The 12,244-nt window shown below is 43.4% G+C and overlaps 1 pseudogene; it reads left to right on the top strand.

The window, feature by feature from the left end:
- LOC134983218 (zinc finger protein ZFP2-like) overlaps window positions 1-10,470 on the top strand; it is a 49,537-nt pseudogene extending 39,067 nt beyond the window's left edge.
- Window positions 10,471-12,244: the final 1,774 nt, after the last annotated feature.

The raw sequence follows: 12,244 nt of genomic DNA on the forward strand, positions 1-12,244 counted from the left end.
AGAAGTTATTAAGATCCAATGCTCTCATGACACATCTGCTCAAGGAGCACGGTTGGATCCTGAACCTTCCAAAGTCTCATCTGGAGCTGACAAGGAGGCTGCCTTTCCTGGGAATGATCCTCAACATGGAGGTGCAGAGGGTGTTTCTACCGGTAGAGAAAGCACTAGTGATTCAAACAATGGTCCGGGATGTCTTGAAGCCTTCATGGGTATCGGTTCATCAGTGCATCCACCTTCTGGGGAAGATGGTTGCCTCCTACGAGGCTCTGCAGTATGGAGGAATCAATGCTCGCTCCTTTAGCTGGATCTCTTGGACCAGTGGTTGGGATCTCACCTACATATGCATCAGAGGATACATCTGTCACCAAAGCCAGGATTTCACTCCTCTGGTGGCTACAACTACCACACCTTCTAGAAGGCCGAAGGTTCAGGGTTCAGGACTGGGTCCTTCTAACCACGGATGCAAGTCTAAGAGGTTGGAGAGCAGTCGCTCAGGGAGAAACCTTCCAAGGAAGGTGGTCGTATCAAGAATCCCTTCTCCCAATAAACATCCTGGAGCTAAGGGCCATGTACAACGGCCTTCTTCAAGCAGCACACCTACAGGATTGAGCTGTTCTGGTGCAGTCGGACAACGTGACCACAGTGGCCTACATAAACCAACAAGGCAGAACGAAGAGCAGGGCTGCAATGTCAGAGGTGTCAAGAATCCTCCTCTGGGCAGAAAGGCACGCAGTGGCGATGTCAGCAATCTTCATTCCGGGATTAGAAAGATGGGAAGAAGACTTCTTCAGCAGACACTATCTCCATCCAGGAGAGTGGGGCCTTCACCCAGAGGTGTTTGAGGAGGTAACCTGTTGGTGGGGGGTTCCTCACATAGACATGATGGCCTCCCGTCCCAACAAGAAACTGCGGAGGTACTTTTCCAGGTCGAGAGACCCGCAGGCAGTGGCGGTGGACGCACTGGTAACACTGTGGGTGTTCACGTCAGTGTATGTGTTCCCTCCACTTCCTCTGATTCCAAGAGTTCTTCAACTTGTAAGAAGAACAAAGGTTCTGGCAATCCTCATTGCTCCAGACAGGCCAAGGAGGGCTTGGTACGTGGATCTGCTGGATCTTCTGCAAGATCCACAGCCCTTACCTCTTCGGGAGGATCTGCTGCTGCAGGGGCTGTTCGCCTATCAAGACTTACCAAGGCTACGTTTGATGGCATGGCGGTTGAGCACCAGATCTTAGCTCGAAAGGGTATCCCAAGCGAGGTGATTCCTACCCTGATACAGGCTAGGCATGGGGTAACATCTAAATATTACCATCGAATTTGAAAATAATATGTGTCTTGGGGTGAATCCAAGAAATTTCCTGCTGTGGAGTTTCAGCTTGGACGTTTGCTCCTTTTCCTGCAAGCAGGTGTGGATTTGGGCCTGAGATTGGGATCTATCAAGGTTCAGATCTCGGCTTTATCCATTTTCTTACAAAAGCAATTGGCTGTCCTACCTGAGGTTTAGACCTTTTTGAAGAGGTTCTGCACATCCAGCTTCCCTTTGTGGCGCCAATGGCACCCTGGGATCTTGGTGTGGTATTAGTTCCTGCAGTCGGATTGGTTTGAGCCTCTACAGGAGGCTAAAATCAAGTTTCTCACGTGGAAGGCGGTCACTTTGTTGGCCTTAGCTATCTGCTCGACGCGTGTCAGAATTGGGAGCTTTTTCCTGTAAAAGCCCCTATCTGATCTTCCATGAAGATAGGGCGGAACTCAGGACTTGTCCGCAGTTCCTACCTAAGGTTGTATCAGCTTTTCATATCAACCAACCTATTGTGGTGCCAGTGGCTACTGACACCTCAATTGCTTCAAAGGCCTTGGATGTTGTAAGGGCTTTGAATATTTATGTGAAGAGGACAGCTCATCATAGGAAAACTGACTCTGTCCTCTATGATCCCAAGAAAATTGGGTGTCCTGCTTCTAAGCAGTCGATTTCACGCTGGATCAGGTTCACCATCCTGCATGCATATGCTATGGCATGATTGCCGTGTCCAAAATCTGTAAAGGTCCACTCTACTCGTAAGGTGGGCTCTTCCTGGGCGGCTGCCCGGGGTGTCTCGTCTGTACAGCTTTGCTGAGCAGCTACTTGGTCTGTGTCGAACATGTTTGCTAAGTTTTCCAAGTTCGATACCTTGGCCTCTGATGACCTCAAGTTTGGTCAAGCAGTTTTGCAGGAGCCTTCGCACTCTCCCTCCCATACTGGGAGCTTTGGTACATCCCCATGGTACTAATATGGACCCCAGCATCATCTAGGACATAAGAGAAAATAGGATTTTAATTACCTACTGGTAAATCCTTTTCTCATAGTCTGTAGAGGATGCTGGCCGCTCGCCCAGCGCTTTGTTTTCCTGCTTTGGTTTTATAGTTCAGTACTGCCTGGTTCCTAGGTAAGTTCTGCGTTTTTACTGTTTCAGCTGTTGCTGAGTTTTTCGGCATGTTAGCCGGATTTGCCTGTTGTGTGAGCTGGTATGAATCTTGCCACTATCTGTGTATTTCCTTCTCTCGAAGTATGTCATCTCCTTGGGCACAGTTTCTAGAGTCTGGTAGGAGGGGCATAGAGGGAGGAGCCAGCCCACACTATTAAACTCTTAAAGTGCTCATGGCTTCTAGTGGACCCGTCTATACCCCCATGGTACTAATATGGAGAAAAGGATTTACCGGTAGGTAATTAAAATTCTATTTTTTATACCTTAGATACTATGTTACTATGTAATTCAGAAGGAAACTATAGGTCAGTAAGGCAATACAGTAGGAAACTATAGGTCAGTAAGACAATACAGTAGAAAAGTGTAGGTCATTAAGGCAATACAGTGGGAAACTGTAGGTCAGTAAGACAATATAGTGGAAAACTATAGGTCAGTAAGACAATACAATAGGAAACTGCAGGTCAGTAAGACAATACAGTAGAAAACTGTAGGCCAGTAAGGCAATACAGTGGGAAACTGTAGGTCAGTAAGACAATACAGTGTGAAACTATAGGTCAGTAAGACAATACAATAGGAAACTATAGGTCAGTAAGACAATACAGTAGGAAACAGTAGGTCAGTTTGACAATACAGTAGGAAACTGCAGGTCAGTAAGACAATACAAAAGGAAACTAGGTCAGTTAGACAATACAGTAAGAAACTGTATTTCAGTAAAACAATATAGTAAGACACCATAGGTCAGTAAAAAACTATAGGTCAGTAAGACAATACAATAAGAAACTATAGATCAGTTAGACAATACAGTAAACTATAGGTCAGTAAGACAATACAGTTAGAAACTATAGGCCAGTAAGACAATACAGTAGGAAACTATTGGTCAGTAAGACCATACAATAGGAAACTATAGGTCAGTAAGACAATACAGTAAGAAACTATAGGTCAGTAAGACAATACAGTAGGAAACTATAGGTCAGTAAGACAATACAGTAGGAAACTATTGGTCAGTAAGACAATACAGTAGGAAACTATAGGTCAGTAAGACAATACAGTAAGAAACTATAGGTCAGTAAGACAATACAGTAGGAAACTATAGGCCAGTAAGACAATACAGTAGGAAACATCTAAAAAGGCTTTTTAAATGAGTTCCTCCTAACACCGCAGAACTGCTCAGTGCGCAGACATTTGTGAGCAAAATAAAAAACCTATGGAGAATTATCAGCAATAACTTTTTGCGGCTAATTGGATAGGGAGTTTTTGCGATGAACTGAATCCCCCCCATAAAATGTTTATACATACAGCATGATTTCACATTGAGATTACCGCTGGAGGAAACTCTGCCACAATATTATTCAATGTGTAATTTATCCCATCCTCGTATGGGTGTAATATATTAATATATTCTTACTGAACAGGATTACCAGCACTGAATCAGTTATCACCCAATATAATATATATGCCGATGTTTAACAACAAATACACTTGCTTCTTTATTATTTAATTCACCTTTATACATTTACCTTTGTGTTTAATATATCACTGATTTATCTTACATACTTTATTGTACTTAATAAAGGTTATATATTATTTATTAGTGCACAAACAGGACAGCACTTTCTCTTCTTTGCTGTTTTATTATTGCAAAGCCCATGTACCTCTAGTAATCCCACATGAGCGTCCATGTCACCTCTAGTAATCCCACACGAGCGTCCGTGTCACCTCCAGTAATCCCACATGAGCGTCCATATCACCTCTAGTAATCCCACATGAGCGTCTATGTCACCTCTAGTGATCCGACATGAGCGTCCGTGTCACCTCTAGTGATCGCCCGTGTCACCTCTAGTAATCCCACGTGATCGCCCGTGACACCTCTAGTAATCCCACGTGAGCGTCCACGTCACCTCTAGTAATCCCACGTGAGCGTCCACGTCACCTCTTGTAATCCCACGTGAGCGTCCACGTCACCTCTTGTAATCCCACATGAGCGTCCACGTCACCTCTAGTAATCCCACATGAGCGTCCACGTCCCCTCTAGTAATCTCACATGAGCGTTCAGTGTTGATCAAGGTCCAGTCTAAGCATCCTAGCTTTTTTTGTTTTTTAATAAACATAAAAGCAATGATTACAGGTAAAAATGTCAGTTATAGAATTATTTATTGTATGCTGCAACACCCTGGGTCTTGTCTACTCATTATATATATTAATGTATTTTATTTCCAGCAGATGGACACACAAGCAGGAATATCTCAGAAGGACATCTAATGCTATCCCTGGATTCTGAAATAACAGATAATGACAGTAGACAGGATTCTCCAGGAGATAACCCCATTACCCCAATTATTCATCCAGCTCTATCAGCTGATCCCTCTGATCCTGGGAAATGTTCTCCTGATCACTCTGATATTGGTGCATCTGTTACAGCTCTGAGAGTAGATACAGTGTTTCCCTGTTCTATAGATGCCATATGTTTTACACAGAACACAGACCTTATTACTCATCAGCCATCTAAGGCAGGTGAGAGGCCATTTCCATGTTCTGAGTGTGGGAAATGTTTTACATATAAATCATATCTTGTTAGACATGAGAGAAGTCACACAGGTGAGAATCCGTATTCCTGTTCTGAGTGTGGGAAATGTTTTGCAACAAAATCATTTCTTGCTACACATCAGAGAATTCACACAGGTGAGAAGCCGTATTCCTGTTCTGAGTGTGGGAAATGTTTTGCACAGAGATCACATTTTGTTATTCATCAGCATGCTCACACAGGTGAAATGCCATTTTCCTGTTCTGAGTGTGGTAAATGTTTTGCATGTAAATCAGTTCTTGTTACACATCAGAGAAGTCACACAGGTGACATGCCATATTCCTGTTCTGAGTGTGGGAAATGTTTTGCACAGAAATTACATTTTGTTACACATCAGAGAAGTCACACAGGTGAGAAGCCGTATTCCTGTTCTGAGTGTGGGAAATGTTTTTCATCGAAATACCATCTTGTTAGTCATCAGAGAAGTCACACAGGTGAGAAGCCATATTCCTGTTCTGAGTGTAGGAAATGTTTTGCACGGAAATCAGCTCTTGTTATACATCAGAGAAGTCACACAGGTGAGAAGCTGTATTCCTGTTCTGAGTGTGGGAAATGTTTTGCACACAAATCACATTTTGTTATACATCAGAGAAGTCACACAGGTGAGAAGCCGTATTCCTGTTCTGAGTGTGGGAAATGTTTTTCATCGAAACCAGATCTTGTTATACATCAGAGAAGTCACACAGGTGAGAAGCCATATTCCTGTTCTGAGTGTAGGAAATGTTTTGCACGGAAATCACATCTTGTTATACATCAGAGAAGTCACACAGGTGAGAAGCCGTATTCCTGTTCTGAGTGTGGGAAATGTTTTGCACACAAATCACATTTTGTTATACATCAGAGAAGTCACACAGGTGAGAAGCCGTATTCCTGTTGAGTGTGGGAAATGTTTTTCATCGAAACCGGATCTTGTTAGTCATCAGAGAAGTCACACAGGTGAGAAGCCGTATTCCTGTTCTGAGTGTGGGAAATGTTTTGCACACAAATCACAATTTGTTATTCATCAGCATGCTCACACAGGTGAGATGCCATTTTCCTGTTCTGAGTGTGGGAAATGTTTTGCACAGAAATCCGCTCTTGTTACACATCAGAGAATTCACACAGGTGAGAAGCCGTATTCCTGTTCTGAGTGTGGGAAATGTTTCGCACAGAAATCAGCTCTTGTTACACATCAGAGAATTCACACAGGTGAGAAGCCATATTCCTGTTCTGGGTGTGGGAAATAAGCTCTTTTTTATTTTTAAATTGTGTATTCTTTATTGTAAGTTTTTAACCCCCCCCCCCCCCACCCCCAAAAAAAATACAACAAACAATCATTACATAGTTGTAACGAGCGCTAAAAATTATGAGAATTATAAGAAAGTGGCACCTGTAAGAAAAAATTGTTAATACAAAACGTGTTTACAGCTCCTTTTGGAGAATTTGAGCTCAGTCTGTCCCGATTTCAAAAAATGTGGAAGTTCTAACTTTCCCTAACTACTAACCGGTACCATGCAGGGCTCCAAGATGTAGTATGGTAAGTCCTCTTCTCCCTTGCCACTGCGTCCAGTGGTGGGAGATCGCGGTTAGTTAAGTCGCGGCTCAATGACGTCACACTGCGGCTCGGCGTCGGGGAATTTGGGCCGGTCAGATGGTAAACTGTAGCTCTGTGCCTCCAACGCGTTTTGTGCATCACAATCATGGCAGATACAGTAGAGCATGCAATATGCAGACAGGAGTACTGTCAGACAATGTATACCAAATAAAATTACAATACATGCCCAACAAAAACAGGATATATAAAGCACTTATCAGTATAACATTAAGCAATAGGAGCACACAGGCGCCATGTGAGCTCACATATCTAGGATAAAGTGAGAGTAACCTATAGCTGAGGAATATAGAGATACAGAGATAACTATATTGCAGACCATGAATAGAATAGGCATAGAGTGAAGGAATATTGAAAAAATATATATATAATTCCGGAGACATCTGCCATAAATCTAAGCAGAATAAAATAAAACCCTACAGTCTCTAACTAAATCAAAACAACCCCCCCAAAACAAACCACCTCAGAACCCCCCACCCTGTATAACCTAACCCCAACCTAAGTATACCTGGATCCCCATAACCCGCCCACCTAAGCTACTTAACTTGTCTAAGCCCTAAACCCCACCCCATACCCAAAACGAGGATAAATAAAATAGATATATGACTGGAGCAACTGAAAAGATAATATCAAAGGATCTAAATCTAGTAGAATTTCCACGTATAAACTTACATATGTGAACATAAAATATGAAGGATAGTGTTTGCTATACCCAATAGATATTCCAATGCGTATCTAGATACATAAGCTCTTAAATGAAAAATGTTCAAATTAAACATAGTGTGTAACTATGTAATAAAGTTAGGCCGATAATAAGACATACAAAAAACATGAGAATGGACAATATTTTACAGAGAATCAGTGAGAATAAAACATAGCGAGGGTCCTGGCAACAGTGAATCAGTACACAGACTTGGAAAGAAACAAATTCAGTCTGGGGGACGGGCCCATTCCGGAACCATATAGCCCAACAATTCACAAACAGTAACCAGCAAACAAATGGAGTCATCAGCCCATCTTGTACAGCATTATCCAAGTAGAGAAGAGTAAATGCCTCAGGTCCACAAAAATTACAGAATGGAAATCCATCCCCCTCCCTAGCACCTCAACGGACTGCAATGTGATACAGTACAGTTCTCCAGTGTCCAAAAAGTCACATTTTGAGGCCCTGAATGAGATTACAGTGTGGGTCCACACAGTCACTAATGACGAGATGGAGGCTGCCGCTGACATCCCATGCACCATCGCCAACCAGGAATAACGGCGAATACGCATGGGATTAATCCGCAACTCCCCCAATTTATTTATAACTTGTTGTGTAGCGGAACCCACAGGCTCACCCAAGGGCTCCGAGGGCATCAACACAGGTAGGCAGGCAGACTGTTCAGGAGAAACGGGCACCGCAACAGTCTCTTCTCCAAACATAGCAAGAATCCTTTTCTCAGATTCCATAGCAGCCTTCAGGATAGAGGAGGTTAGATGTTCAGAGGTACTAGCGGGGTTAAACATGGCTGCATGGGGTGCCTCACCAAAGCCAGTAATATGTAAAGAAGCACAGAATAGCAGATAGAAATATTAGAAAGGTCCAGTCTCAAACAGTCAATATCAGAGGTATGAAACGCAGAAGAAATGGCAGTTCTGTGTGTTCATGATGAAGGAGACCTCAGTGTTCAGCAGAGAGCTATAGTTAAAAAAAAAGGTGTGCACTCACTAGGGAAGCATAGGAGAGAAGTAATGAAGTGCCCAGGTTTCCTAGGGGCCCGGTCAAAAGATGGCGTCTCCGCGGCGGGAAAGCACTCTTAATAAGCTGCTCCCAGGGTCGGCCAAAATGCAAGGATTCCGCTCGCAATATAAGGCGACAGCAGCGGCACAGACACAGAGTTAAAAGCACCACTCAGAAGAAGCCGCCCCGCATTCAGCTTGGATAAACAGTCGGGTAGGAGAAGTGGCGGATCCGCAGCAGGTAAGTTTGGCCACAGTAAACATGCGGTCAATCCCGGCGATGTAGTAGTCTTCCACCGCCACCAGTCAGTGCCAGCAGTCCCCGAATCAGCAGCCCGCCAGCCGGAGTGGTCAGTAGAGGAGAGCCGTAGCTGGAAGTGAACTTGCGCACAGCACAATGTCAGGCAGTGAGGCCGGCCGCGGCACCCAGGATGTAGGCCGCACTACGCAGCTCTGCAATGCCGAGGTTTTTCTGCAGCTAGAGACAGCACAGACACCAAAAGATGCAGCACACTGGAACACCCCTGTGGAGCAATTTCCAACGAGAACGTAGTAGGGAGCAGGATATATCAGCAGGACGTTGGTCGGGAAATAAGCTCTTGATAGGCATGAGAGAAGTCACACAGGTGAGAAGCCGTATTCCTGTTCTGAGTGTGGGAAATGTTTTGCACAGAAATCACATCTTGTTACACATCAGAGAAGTTACACAGGTGAGAAGCCATTTTCCTGTTCTGTGTGTGGGAAATGTTTTGCATATAAATCAAATCTTGTTACACATCAGAGAAGTCACACAGGTGAGAAGCCATTTTCATGCTGTGAGAGAAATAAATCCGCTCTTGTTGAACATAGACATTATCCAAGTACGGAACCATTTAAATTTTCTGGAGTATAATTATCACTGTCATGCAATGTTCCTCAAGGGTCAATCCTATCTCCTATGCTTTATAAAATATACATGCTACCACTGGGTGATATAATCAGACATCATGGCCTGGTCTGCCATTGCTATGCAGATGACCTGCTTTTTGCTCCATGTACTGAGAACCTAATACCAATCCTAAATGGTTGTCTAGCTGAGCGCCAGGGGTGGATGATGCCAGTTGGCTGTGACTCAGTCTTTGTGACACATAATAGAAGCTCCCCAACAAAAGACAAGACTACAGCTTTACCAACCATCTGGATTTATGCTTTGGTGTTCAGAATTGCAAAATACTGAACATGTGCTGAATCTTTGTGTTGTCCTGGTATGTGGCTGACACATACATCAGGTATCTGCCACATACAAATCCTCATTCTTCCATCTGTGGACCATAGCCAGAATCAGGCACTTGATTCCCTCAGAAGTTCATAGACTACTGCAATGCCATCTACCTGGGTCACCCAGCAAAAGAATGACAGAGCTTGCAGCTAGTACAGAATGCAGCAGCCAGGCTGTTACGTAACCAGCCCGTTCCTGCCACATAACACCCATTCTCTACTCCCTTCACCGGCTACCTGTAAGATGACAAATCTATTTCATAATTGGCTAACTGACCTTCCCAGCCCAACATTACATGGTCCAAGGTACTAGAAGCAGCTTCTGCCTCCTACTGCCCTGCTTGCTTCTACAGATGGACTGTTACCAGCAGTACCAAGAATCTCCTGTCATTCATTTATGGGCTGAACTTTTAGCTTTGCAGCCCTGACCATGGAACTCACTGCCTTGCACAGTCCAAGAGGCCTCCACTCTAGAGACCTTCACAAGCAGACTGATGACTGTTACTCACGCTTTTCATTAATGTACCTCTATTTACTTCCTAAATAATACATCCCAAATGCTTAGGTCTTTTTTCTGCTGTTTATTTTGTATCTTGTGCTTTGTGTAAATGTGAATGTCTAATACCAGTTTCCACAATCTGTATTGCTGCACGACAATATGGCGGCCATTGGAACGTGTTTTCACTTCTTCTAGTTTGCCTAACTTGTTGCAGACACTCATCTTGATCAGGAGTGCAGAGTGTTTTCAGATACAAGATCCTATCCATATATACCCTGTACATTACCATGTGCATTAGAGTCACCCGGGTTCCATCTGCGGTGGTTTGTTGTATGTTACATCTATATGGTGCGGATACTCCTCTGTATGATTTCATAATAAAAGCTTTTGTTTGCATCTAATTATTACATTAAATCTTTTATTTTTATTCCGTTTTATATTCCCGTCTAATAATGTCTAATCTCGGAGTGCCAAATCAAACATGAAAAAAGCGCTAAGCTAAAATGTGTCCGCTGTCCTAACTTCCAAGAATGCTAGTATATACCAAGTAATTCTCCTCGCCTTATTGAGGACTGCTAGTATATACCAAGTAATTCTCCTCGCCTTATTGAGGACTGCTAGTATATACCAAGTAATTCTCCTCGCCTTATTGAGGACGGCTGCTCTTAAAGGGTTGATTCCCAAAGTATTACAAAAACATAAAAAGAAATTGAAAGCGCTGTACAAAATTATAGGCTTGTTCTTACAAGTTCATTAAAAACAATATCACATGATCTATTGGATAGCACCTAATCTATAAATAATTCATGTGGACCTTAAAGCAACCTCCCTACAATAACTAGTGCTGCTAACACAGTGGTTCCACTAGCAAATATATTTCTTTCTCTTCTAATTGAAGCAATGTATCATATGGTTGTGTGATACAAGTTTTCTCCACAATGCACATTTATAAACCCAATGACCACCCTGATATACGCAGCCTTCTGAGAACTCTATTAAATCACTGTATAACTCACAGCCCAGACATATCTAGAGGAATAGGTAACACAGAAATTCACAATGGCTTGAATCCTCCCGCTGGGGCAGCGTTGTGATGTATAAACTAGGCAATGTCTCTTGATGGTAGACACGCTGAAATTTACAAATTAAAGTCAGAATGATTAACGGTCTCCTTTGAAAAAACTGCTAATGCCAGCTGTATATGTTCTGACGGGCGTCCCCGTTTAGTACATACAGGGCAAGTGAGAGTTCTTAGTGAAGATGTGCCATATCCACAATTTAACAAGTGTCCACTGAAATAAGTGTAGGTGGGAGACTGATAAGAGGTACCTCTGTTGGAAATCACTGTTGAAATGTACAGTCTCCTCTCCTTATGCACATACAAGCCTCATTGGCGGACAGTGTCCCAATGTTGGAAATGCGGACACCTGCGCTGTATTAATGTGCAATGAGTCGATGGTAATGGTATAAAGGAATCAAATTCTCTTGTAGTGTATCACCTGATGGAGGAGCCTCTCCGTTGAGATTGCTGTACTGAGCCGGGTATGCAGCGGCTCGATGCAATGGGAGTACAGCTGGTCATGCCGCTGGTGAACTATCCGTTTGTTTGCAGCTATACTTCTCCGCTGTAAGCGCTATACCAATCTGACTGTGCAACGGCACAGCGTAGAGGGAAGGCAGGTTATCTAGCCGCTGGAAAAATATCCGTTGATTGCGGCTAAGCTCCACTCAGTGTATACAACTCTAAAGGTGTCAGGAGTATATGGCAGTCAGGTGGAATCCGTCAATGGAGTACCTTAACGCGTTTCTCGGCCTGCAGCACTGGCCGTTTCATCAGAAGGAAATGAAATGAAGTATCATTACACATTAATACAGCGCCGGTGTCCGCATTTCCAACATTGGGACACTGTCCGCCAATGAGGCTTGTATGTGCATAAGGAGAGGAGAGACCGTACATTTCAACAGTGATTTCCAACAGAGGTACCTCTTATCAGTCTCCCACCTACACTTATTTCAGTTCGTGGACGCACGGATGAATTCTATGAAGCATCAGTGCATCTTTTAATCAAGGTCTATAAGACTTTCTTTACATACATCGGTTCAGGAGATATATTGCAGTCTTATTTACTTATTC

The sequence above is a fragment of the Pseudophryne corroboree genome (genome assembly GCF_028390025.1).
Source record: "Pseudophryne corroboree isolate aPseCor3 chromosome 3 unlocalized genomic scaffold, aPseCor3.hap2 SUPER_3_unloc_10, whole genome shotgun sequence".
Taxonomy (NCBI): domain Eukaryota; kingdom Metazoa; phylum Chordata; class Amphibia; order Anura; family Myobatrachidae; genus Pseudophryne; species Pseudophryne corroboree.